Source organism: Furipterus horrens, unplaced genomic scaffold (genome assembly GCF_987537825.1).
Source record: "Furipterus horrens unplaced genomic scaffold, mFurHor1.1.pri manual_scaffold_6, whole genome shotgun sequence".
In the NCBI taxonomy this organism is placed as follows: Eukaryota; Metazoa; Chordata; class Mammalia; order Chiroptera; family Furipteridae; genus Furipterus; species Furipterus horrens.
In genome coordinates, this window is record NW_028327176.1 from 16,388,418 (window position 1) to 16,400,191 (window position 11,774).

Consider the following 11,774-nt stretch of genomic DNA (forward strand, 5'->3'; position numbering starts at 1 on the left):
TCATATGACACTAATTTCTTCCCACAGTTTTTCACATTGACAAAGATTTTCTGTATTATTATTCTCCTACAGGATAGTATGAACTAAACCTTAAAGGACTATTCTGAAATATTTTCTCATAGCTCAGAAATTAAAAATGTATGCACAGATCAGATTCTATCAGAATTTGGTTAATTTTGACAACAGAACAACAGACTGAGTCTTGGACACTCTTTTCTAACAATACCTACGTCTCTGGCTCTCAATATGTATTGAACCCTAATTCACTCCAGACATTTGTCCACAGTTGTGATGGTCTTTGGCTTACAGTTCCCTGGAGCTAATGAAGGACCACGCTGAATCCTGGCTCGGAGGAGCTGATATTAAGGAGGACAGAGAAAGTTGGAGCTATCACAGATGAAGCTTATACCAAGTCCCCTAACCTAATTTTGACCAAATGTGCAAACTTGCCTTGCTGTGTAACTTTTTCTAGGGGTGAAAACATGCAGTGCATTGAGAATATTGATATTACCCTGGTTACATCTGCATCCTGCAGAGGCTTTGCAGGAAAAGGCCAGGTCTTCATGTCCCATGAACATCTTCTGTACACCCAGCCAAGGTCTCCAGGCTCTTGGAGATGGGAATTCAGAATGGTACCCCAGAATTCTGGGGACATGAAGTCCCTTCTAGGGCCACCTGGTTCTCCCCTCTGAGCCCTGTCTCTCAGGCATCATCACAGGAGGTGGGAGGGGAACGCTGCTTTCTCTCCATCTTCCCTGTAGAAATGAGCTGGTCATCTGACATCTATGAACTCCCCACTATGAGGAAGACATTGGGTTGGATGTTCACACAGTGCCTTAATAGAATTATAACCTTAAATCCACAAAAATATTTCAAAAAGAATAAAACAAGACAGCACCCCCTCCTAAAACTTTTTCCCTTGGGTATTGGCATGAAAACACATCTCTCATTGGCACTTTTCCACAAGAAAAACCTTCAACGTCAGACTTCCGGTTTTCTAATATGGGGATACCTGGTTTTCACCTACTCTGGAGATAGGGAGATCTATTTAGTTAAACATATAATGAGCAGCATTCCAGTTAGTCGTTCCAGACTAGTTTTATATTTTGAGAGCCACCTTCTCAAAGCACCATCCTTTTAAACCAGCAAGATATCGCTTCCTGCTGCTGTCCTGTGGCCACTCGGTACAACCCAGACAAGAGACCTTCACTTCAAGAGACCAACTACCATACATTAGGGACAAGAGTCAACAGTCACATCACAGCCCCTCACCTTATGGATCAGCCTGGTTAAGAAAGAAAATCTTGAGGTTTCAAGGCCAGGTTAAGAGAGCCAAAAAACTCATCAGATAACTTAATGGGGAATATAAGCCACATCGATTAATTTTATGATGCTGTCATTTAGCCAAGCTTCCTCCACTCTAGAATAAAAATGCTTTTGCCTTGCTCTTTTTTATATTAATGAATGACCATTTTAAATTATAAACCTTATGCTAAAGAGTCGCCTTTAAGATCAGCTAAAAATGACCAGAATTCTGGTTTTTGGCTGTCATTTCACACGTCAGGACACTGCAGCCGCACAGGGAAGGTGCTTAGACAGGGGGCAGGACTGCGAGTGCTTGCTTGGAAAGCTCTGTTGATGCCTTGTTGTGTTTGCATCGCTGTGCATCTGCTCTCCCACGGGCAGGCGGCCGCCTCCTATCACAGAGCTGTCCCTGTCTCAGGTCAGCAGACAATACATGTGAGATCTGCAAAGGATTTGGGTGTGGCCACTGGCAAAGAGAAGCGCCGGTCCCCGGGCTGCAAGCTCTCAGACCGGGAGCCGCACCCTTGGAGGCTCATCTCCAAGACATCTGCTCCCCATCTTACCACAATCCCCACCGGCCCCGACTGCACCCTCTAGAAACACACAGCTGCCTTTCGATGTGGCCGCCTCCTCAGACAAAGCCAGGTGCTCAGAGAGCACCGAGGCGACCTCCGGGTCGCCGCCGAGTCTCCACGCCACGCCTCGGCGGCTGGCCAGCAGCGTGGGGCAGGCCGCGGTGCCGAAACCAGAGGCACCAACGCCGGCGGCGGCGGCTGTCTGCCGGCCCCACGGTCGGGGGGGACGCGCGACTCCCACCCGGGCATTAACGGCGGAGCCGGGTGCCCTATCACAAACCCCACGAAGAGCACGTGCCCTGAGGTTGCTCCGGGAGCATTTCCTGCCCCCAAAAATTGCGCACGAGGTCTGGTGGGCCCTAGTTCGTCATCGTCGTCGGGCGGAGACCAGTGCCGGCTATTGTTCTCCTGGTGTCCCCGGGCGGGAGACGGCCCCCATTCCGCCTCCCTGGCAGCATCTGCCACTGGACCAAGCCTTTCAGCTCCGCGAAGAAAAGGGTGTGCCTGTGGCTCTGCGGATTATCACAAAACCCTGAGTCCCCAGGGACTTGTGTCCAGCCGGGAGACAAAGCTCCTTAGGGGGACAGGCCAGTCCGGTCCAGATCCACGTCCAACAGCTACACCCAGCCGGCCACCTAGACTTACAGGCCCCACGCCTGGAGCTGAGGGTCCCCGCCCGAGGCCCGCCTCCCGGCTGCCTGCCCCTCCCTTCCCCAGAGACCTCCCTCTCGGTACGGCTAGAGCCTCTTCCTCCTGCATCTACCTCCCTTAAACCCAGGCTGTCTCCACCCTCCAGCATCGCCCCTGGCCGCCTTGTTCTTCATCAGCGCCAGCTTCGCCTCCCGCCACCTGCACCAAGCTCGCTCCCTCCTGCCTGCGACCCGCCCTCCGCGCCCTTTTCCTTCCTCCTCGAACCCTGGTCTCCCCTTACCCCTCCTCCCAGACCCAGGCACCTGTCCCACCCAGTTTCCCCATCTCCCCATCTTTGCCCAAACGCTGGCCTCGCCTCCGCCCTCCCCATCCCAGCTTCTCTCCAGCTCGGACTTCTGCCCCCGCCCTCGCCCCCGCCAGGCCTGGGGCGTCACCGACTCTCGCCCGCCCAGCTCTTCGCTGCGGGCAGGGCTCCCGCGCCGGACTCAAGCGAAGGGACCCAGCTGAGCGCCTTCCCTGGGCCGGGCAGCGGCAGCCGGCCTTTGTGGTTCAGACAGGTGCCTCGGAGGCGGGAGGCTAGTGGTCCTCGGCGTCCGCTCCGTTAGCCGGACGGGTGGAACGAGCCGCCGGGTCTGGTCCAGGCTGGTCCAGGCTCGGTAAGTCCCAACCCGAGGGCGAGACAGGCGAAGGGTGCGTGTACGTGTGGGGATGGGGGACAGCGCCGAGCCAGGGACTCGGGCAGGACGGGCCCGCAGCCAGGGAAGCCCCCGCCCAGCCTTCCAGCCGTTCGCTGCACCTAGACGAGCGGGGCTGGGCGCCTACTGCGTCCTAGGGGTGAAACCCTTTCAACCACGCCGCCTACTCCCTCCCGTTCTTTGCGATCCCACGAGCACACATTAAACGCCTACTGTTCACAAGTCACCGCACGCCGTGCTCTGGGCGTACAAAGAGGACCGGATTCGGGCCCCAGTTTAGCCCTTAAAGCTGCCCACGGCCCCAAATCATCCTCTCACCGCGTTCGCGGCTGCCGGGCCCCTAGGCGCACACCAGTCCCTGCCCTTTTGTGCGCCTCTCAGAGAAACAGAGATCGTGAGGTGGACATGCTAGGCCGGGGAAAAGAAGCCCACCGCCCGCCCCGCCATCACCCACTCTTCCAGGATGCTGCGGCTGCGAGGGTCCGTGGGTCCGTCAGTCTCTCCCGGGTCTCGCCGCGGCACCGGAGCTGCGGGTGCTCGGGGCGGCGGCGGCTGCACGCGCGCTCTCTCGATAGCCGCCCAGGCGCGCGGGGCGCTGGAGTCCCCAGCCACGAGCGGGGGAGGGGACGTGGGTGGTGGCTGGAGGCCGCCCGGGCCAATCACGGATCCGAAGGCTCCTCCCCGGCCCCCCACCTTGCTCTAGAAGGTTAGGGGGAGGCGGGAAAAGGCGGCGCCCTGCATCTCCGGCTAGGCCGCCGCCTTGGGACTACAACTCCCGACAGACCCTGCGGCAGGGCCGGGGTCCGAGAGGGGACAGAGGGCGCGGCCCGGGAATCCGCCGACTCCCCCGGTGACCTTCCCCGCGTTCCTTTGGGTTTCCATGGTGACTCCCGACAGTTCACAAAGCACTGGCGCTTCGACGCGCTGATGCACGGGTCCCCCGGGAGGGCTAGGAGGCGGGTCCCGAGGACAGACGGCCTCGCCCCTCCTGCTGAACCCCACCCGAGGGGCTGAAACAATGCCCGGCCGCCTCTCCCCGGCGGCTACGGGCCGGACCAGAGCCTCTTGGTTCCCACCAAGACCCAGTCCGACGCCTTCGATGTGGGCACTCGGCGGGATTCCAGGTGGAGAAGGCGGAGGTGGTCATTAGGGGAACGGTTCTCACTTACAAAGTGCACGGCCACTCCGGGCCACCTACGCTCGCATCTTCCTCCTGTGGTGACCCCAACCCGAGTTCAGTCTCGGTGGCGCTGAGCTGGGCTTCTCCTTCCAGAGCTCTCAGGTTCAGCTGCCTGTCCTGACACCCCTTGTTCGGGGGATGATGAAGCCTCTAGAAATGTTTTATAACTCAATTTTCATTTACTTCACCTTTTTTTTCTTTACGTTATAAATGTGCACATAACAAAAAACAACAGATCTAAAAAGGAAGAGAGGATCATTACGCCTTCGAAACACCTTCCTGATCCCTTCAAGCCTTACCGTGTTATTTTATGTAATTGTAATAATATAGATACGGTTTAGTAATTTGCCTCTTTTCACGTAATGTCACCTCAAAGGCACTGCTATTGATATGATGGTGAAATGCGGCATTGAGTCCTTACTTCCAACCCCATCCCGAGGTCCCCGGGGAACCCCACTGTGCTGTTGCAGAAGCCCTCCCCGGGAGGGCCCGAGAAAGGGTGAAGGTGAGGGAGTTCCCCGACCGCAGCTGCACAGCCTCGAAACGTGCATCCCTCTGCGGGATGTTTTCAAACAAAATGGTGTTTCGCTACTCTGGAGAGTGCCCCCGCCCCTCTCAGCAAAATCTACGCGGGCGCTGGCCCGCAGAGCCCGCCGAAATGAGGTGGCAATGGGCCGCCCTCCATGCTGTCCTTCGCGGTGGGCTCAGAACCTGGATCAGGCCAGGCTGGCATTTGGGGACTGCACTTCTGGATTATCTCCTTTGAGTTTTCATATGTCGTAGGAGGAAGGTTTAATTTTCTGCCCTCTCCCTACCCTCACGCAACCATGAGCTTATGCAGGGAGCCTTGGGTCCACCCCACAGCACCCACCACCCAGGGGAGCCTGGGATGTGTGTTTGAAATTTGGGGGGAGTGGCTCCGCCTTTCCGCACTTCTTCCAATTGGGGCACTGCCCCATGGATTCCTCCAGGAGCTGGCCAAGCTCTGCACTGACCCAGGGATTTAGGCGAAATGGATCGAACCTCCGGGAAGTGAAGTAGATCTCAGAACCGCCACTCCGCAGCCGCGGCATCTGCAGGCATGTTCCACGTCGCCCTTTTTGCCTGAGGGGAGGGCTCCCTCTAGTGGCAGGAAACGGTTTTGCACCATTTATTGGACCTTGGGATTCTTGATTATTTGCTTTCCTGGGCAAACCTCCTCTGGTCAAAAAAAGAGCTGCCTCGAAGTCACCTGTCGACATGGGATATTGATGAAAGTCACACCCAAACTCGAGGTTGTAAATGTCCACAGTAGTTTATTTTAGCTTTGTTTATTTATAATCTAGGCTCTCTCTCCTGGAAAATAGAAAGAACACAGGGCTTGGTGTCACACATCGCTAGGATGGAATCCTTGCTCTACTTTCTGGACACTTGACCATGGAGAATTACTTAATTCACCTGAGTTCTAGATCCCTTACAGACCATGGGAATCATAATACTTCTTTTAATCTTGCTGTGATAATTACATGAGGAAATGCATACAAAGGGCATAGCTTGCTACCTGGCATATTATCATGCACTCAACAGATGTAGCTATTATTATTCACAGATTCAACAACAAATGGTTATTCATTAGTGTGAGAGATATAAAAATATTAAACTCCTGTTATAACGGCCACAAAAGGCTGTGACCTTTACTGTAAAGCTCTTATGACCAGTTCACATAAGGTGGAATAGGAATTCAGACAAGAGAGAAATCAGTTCTGAGCAGATCATCAGGGAATGGAGGACCTGAATTTGGATTTCACCTGGATATTGATTTGCTGGGTGGCTCTAAGCAGAGGCCTGAGACTCCAGGAAAAGGAGTAAAAGCTTGTGGGTGGAGAAGCAGAGGGCTGTTTGGAAGACAACTGAAAATCAAGTCTTTGCGGGGGGGTGGGGTGGGAAGAGAAGGGATATTAAGGCAGGCCGGTGGGTGTTGGGGCCAGACTTCACAAAGTTCAGGGCTACCGGCTTTGATGAGTAAATGTGTTTGGGGTTCCACATTGCCTTAACAGCAAGCTTCTGAATAACGGGCAAGTGAAGGGTTACCATAAAAAGGAGAAGGAGGAAAGACTAGTAGGTGTTTTTAAAACATGTCATTTAATCTTCACCACGCCACATAGCAGGTAGCCTTGCTCATTTCTTACAGATGAGGAGATTGGACTCAGAGAGGTCCGTTGACTTAGTTTGGAAAGTCACCCTGCTATAAGTAGCAGAACCAGGGTTCCAAACTCCATCTGCCCCATGCAAGCTGAGCCCTTTCTGCACCCGCACACCCTTCCCTACAAGTCCTCCAGAAGCCTGACAGACTGCAGGGACCATGAATGACTCTCAAGGAGAGCCTATGCCAAGCCGTGGCACCCAGATGGTCCTTCCTTTGCAGTTTCAACCTGTTCCTCCTCAAGGTCCCCTTTGAGAAAGGGTGTTCTCCAACATTCCTGAGGAGCTTGACGTCTGCTTAGCCATTAAAAAAGAAATTGTGAGCCAGCAGTCAAACTTCTATGTTCAAGTCAGTGCCATAGGGTAGGAGTCCAAAAGGAGTCTGGGAACCTGATCGAGAGGAGCCATGGCAGAGCAGGGGAGGCACTGGCTTCAGAATCAGACTGCTGTGAGCTGAACACATGCTGTAAGGCTCAGTTGCTTTGTCTGTAACCTGGGCTAACAGTCCCCATCTCTCAAGGCCATGGTAAGGGTAGATGGTACAATACCTGCAGCAGCGGACCCCTCGATGTATGGTATTTATCATAACTTGGATGATTGAGAAGGGTGCTTGGTGAGCAGTGGCAGTTAAGGGTGAAGGTAAGTCTGCTTATAGGCTGAGCAACAACCATTGTGGATAGTCCAGGGGAAGCTTGCCAGGGAGAGGCCAGGTTGGGGAGGAGGTGGCTCCGGGGAGGGGCAGCAGGGTTGGGGGTGGGCGGGGAGTTTTCCCAGCTTTGAGGACAAGGCCATGTTTGTAGAAGAGGAAGAATGTCCCATGAACAGCAAGAAGCTGAATGTAAAGGGGACATATAATACATACATGTATAGAGGGATCGAAGAAAGTGAGTCCTGGGGAAGGGGAGAGGGGAAGAGATTGGGAACACAGGAGGAATTTGGGGGCATCCTGGGAAGGAAACAAGAGCAAACATGGCAATGCACAGAGGACACCTCCCAGCCTGGGACTTACTGGAGTCCCAGAGCCTGCAGCCGGGACAGTGTCGGCTGTGCTCAGCACTGCATGGGGCAGCTTCCATCGTTCCCACGTGTTCAGGCAGGGGCACTGGGGGCATTGTTGTGAGCTGCTTGATTCCAAGACCTTTCGGGAACCTGGCCCTGCTTGGGATCTGTGTGGAATTTGGCACCTGGCAGAAAACAGGAATGTGCAGCAGTGTGATGGGCAGCCCTCACTTGGGAGAGGCACTAAGCTCCTGGGCTCCCGTGTGCCCATCTGTAAAATGGACTCAGTCCCACCTGTCTGCTCCTGGAGGGCCACTGAGGATCTATGTGCAAAAGCCATATTCTCATAAAGAATTATAAAATGTCAAAGATGACTGATGTTAAGTGTAGCTCATAGGTGAAATGGGTTTTTCCCCACTGGCTTCTTTCTCAGAAATATTTAGAGGCAATTATTTTGAAGTGCTTTGATCTTCTTGGCAGGAAAGCACCGAATAAATTCAAGATGTCATGGTACATTAGCCCCTGTGCTTTGGAACTGAGGGTGACCAGTTTTGTTCAAAGCTGGTGACAACCTTTCAGGAACTCTTAAAATCCCTGAGCCCCACCAAGCCCTCACCCCCAAGACCGTTCCCCTCTGAGCCACCCTCATGAAACCACCCTGAAGTAGGGTGTGGGGCTCCTCGTGAAGGCCAACACCATGTTTAGGTGGCCATGCTCACTGCCTGGTACCAGGGTGTCCATTCCCATGACTTAGGCCTGCACTGTGGTCAGGCCCTGCTCTGCCACCTGGCTACGCAGCCTCCCCGAGGGCATTACCATGGAACTGTAACCAAAGTGGCTGCTATTTATTGGGTGCCAGGCCCTTTCCCAGCATCATCAAGTTCAATCCTCACAACCCCTCAGTGAGAAGGTTCCTGCAACCCATCTGCCAGACCCCAGGGCCTACAAGGGACTCTGGAGATGGGGCTTAGAGGGAATGAGCGACTTGCCCTGGTCATGGAGCTACAGTCAGTCAGAGTTCAAACCTGGGGCTGTGACATGGAAGAAAGACCCAGGTTTCTTTCTGCTGTTATTCTATGACCTTGCATGGATGGTGAGAGTCGTAACACTGACCTCACAGAGCGGTCAGGAGGAATAGGGAAGGATCCGCCCATGTGAAAGCCCTGGGAACACAGATTATTTGCCAATGTGTTCTTTTTTTTTTTACAATTGTAATCTATTCTTAAAAAAGTATTACAGTATTCCCTCACTTATGGTGGGTATTACATTCTAGACCCCTCCTCTCCCGCGGTAGGTGAAAATCCATGAAGTAGGAACCTTACATTTATTTTAGTATTTTAAGGCTTTATAAACCCTTCCCACACACTTATCAACCGTTCCCAGTCCCTTATTAACCTTTTCCACACTTTTATAAACACTACTTATGTTCTTAAACATATTCTACACTCTTAAACCTATATAACTTTAACAACATACATATACAGTACCGCAAAATCCCGCGATATAGTGAGGCCGTGATAAGTGAATCGCGATATAGAGAGGGACTACTGTATTCTTAGAGAGAGGATGTTGGAGACCCCCAACCCGCAGGGATCCCCTGGTGTTGTGGATAAAGTGAAGACTTCCCAAGCAGGTTGTGCTCGGGGAGAGAAGGCCAGCAAATGTCTGAGAGACAAATGCCTCGATTGCCTTCCTCCCAGGTCTTTTATTGAGTGCAGGAAGCTTAAGGGCATATAGCTTGCATGTAAAGCTCATCAATCAATGTTAAACAGTGCTGATTACAGAAAACACATATTGTTTAGGGATAACAATTGAAGGAACGTTCAGATCTCCCTCAGGTCAGGGTGTGTTGGACACAAAGACTTCAGGTGGCTATAAAATAGGGAGGGTGAGTTCATTTTGAGTTAAAGTTAAAACCTCTGCAGCTGGTACGGTAAAGCAATCAAGCGAGGTAAAAGAACTGGGCAAGCTTCAAAGGACATAAAGCATTTTCTCATGGCCCGATTCTCACTGGGGCCCACTGGCTATAGCATCAAGGCACGTATGCACCCAGCTTTCCTGGTTTTCCTGTCAGGTCTTACAGGCTTCGTTTCCTATGCCTGGCCTGCATGGGGCTCCAAGTCTCAATACTTTCCCAGGGGGACCCCGACAAGAGGGGAAGGGAGGGAGAAAGAAGAGAGTAGCATTGATGTACGAGAGATCCACCAACCAGTTGCCTTTCATATGCCCCCAAATGGGGACCTGGCCCGCAATGCAGGCAAGTGTCCTGACTGGGCATCACAGGCCAACACTCAACCCATTGACTCACACCAGCCAGGGCCGATTGTTATCTAACTTAAATGCCTGCACAGATGTTGTCAGTGTGATGATATAGCTGGGTTTATTTTCCTTCAGGTTTCTTCCTGGGCCCATGGCCTGCCCATGGAAAATGCTGGTGGGGCCTGGAAAGCAGGAGGAAAAAGGAGACATTTTTCTTTTATGGTTTCAAAGTACCTTTGGCCGCACAAGCAGCAGTGGATGAAAGGGCTTCCTTGGTGTCGTGGTGGTTGGAGTGGGGGCTCCTCTCCCGAGGTCGTGCTCAGTAGCAACAAGTACGGTTCACACAGCGCTGGCAGGGGCCGTGCTTCCAGAAGCGGTGAGCTGGGCCACGGGCGCCAGCAGCTTCCTGGTCTGTGAGCAGCATCCTCTCTTCCCTTTCCAGCCCTCCATGATGTTATTGCAACCAAATCCTTTCCATTAAATTCCTCTGCTTGAACTATCTAGATTGATTTCTGTTTTTTGAGTCAATACTGACTGGAATGCTATAAAAAATAAGTTAAAAAATGAGAGAGTTCTTAGATATTAAAAATGTGAAAGCAGAAATAAAAACTGAATGGAAAGGTTAGAAGATAATGTTGATGGAATCACCCAGAAAGTAGAGATAAACAAAAATCCAAAAATGTAAGCGTCCAAAATTTACAGTGACTTGTAATAATGTTACATAACAATGTCCTGATGTAAACTACTTTTCTCATGTTACTGTACACATGTCCTGTCTGGCATTTGACTGTGACGTGTGGACAGGTGTTGGTTGTAGTGGTGTTCCGGTTAGTACAATTTGAAAACAAGAAAGCTAGAGAAAGACAATAATCTTCTAATTAATAACACTCTGACAAGAATTTTAAATATAATCATAGATAGGTGAACTTTATTTGAATGCCTGCATAAATATGAGTTGAGGTCAAACAAGGTTTTTCCAAAGGGTTAAAATGTATTAACAACAGAACTGGGTCCTACCCGTTAGTTTGTCTCTGAGCTCAGTTGACCAGTCTGCCCTCACCCATCATTTTTACCAGGCACAGAATCTAGAAATCTTTGGGTAGCATTTCCCATTTGCCTGGAAATCTCTTAAAAGTGCTTTCAGTTACAAGGTTCTCATTTGCTTGTGCACTGCTCCACAGGAGACAGAAACATATTCCTCAATTGCGAACAGTGTACAAAAACTTAATGTTAACACACAAAATATACATGTGCTTTGTAACAGTAACTTTGCTTTAAACTTTTTTCATTAAAGAATTACTTTGATTTTTATTATTGCTCCACAAAGAAGTTATAAAAAATACCTGTCAATACATTTAAAAGACATTTTATAAAATCCTGGAATGAAAATTTAAGGTATAAAGTATACTACATCTTCTGTGATTTACAAAATAATAAAATTCTGATTGATTTTGATAGAAATTTCCTAAGAAGAACCAGAACATAAAATCTTAAAAGATTTTCAATTTTCACCCCAAACGAGTTTTTGAAAAGCTCTAATTTGTTGGCAGGCACAGGCCACATGGGCACTTGCTGCCACCACTAATGAAGTTAACCTGAAGGACAGAGATTTGCATGCCAGACGCGCCAGGCTCTTCCCTGCAACTGACTGAAGTGCTCTTCTCTTATTTTTTCCCTTATGTGTTAAATAGAAGTAAATATACATATGGTAACAAATCAAACGGTACAGAAAGATTGAAAATAATAAGCAAATGTCAGCAAATCCCTTATGTGTTAAATAGAAGTAAATATACATATGGTAAAAAATTTAAATGGTACAGAAACATTGAAAATAATAAGCAAATACCAGCAAATCTGATGTCTCCAAGGTCACTAAGCAGTCATAGGAATAATTTACAAACTGAAGTCAACCTCGGAGTCTCTTTATCT

The 11,774-nt window shown here is 50.6% G+C and overlaps 1 protein-coding gene across 1 annotated transcript in view; it reads right to left on the reverse strand.

The window, feature by feature from the left end:
- The window catches only part of DPYSL5 (dihydropyrimidinase like 5), an 81,862-nt gene extending 78,064 nt beyond the window's left edge, over nucleotides 1-3,798 (reverse strand). The window contains exon 1 of the mRNA XM_090281052.1: nucleotides 3,681-3,798. The gene's annotated coding sequence lies outside the window, so the exon portion shown is untranslated. The remainder of the gene's footprint in view (nucleotides 1-3,680) is intronic.
- Between the last annotated feature and the right edge of the window lie 7,976 nt (nucleotides 3,799-11,774).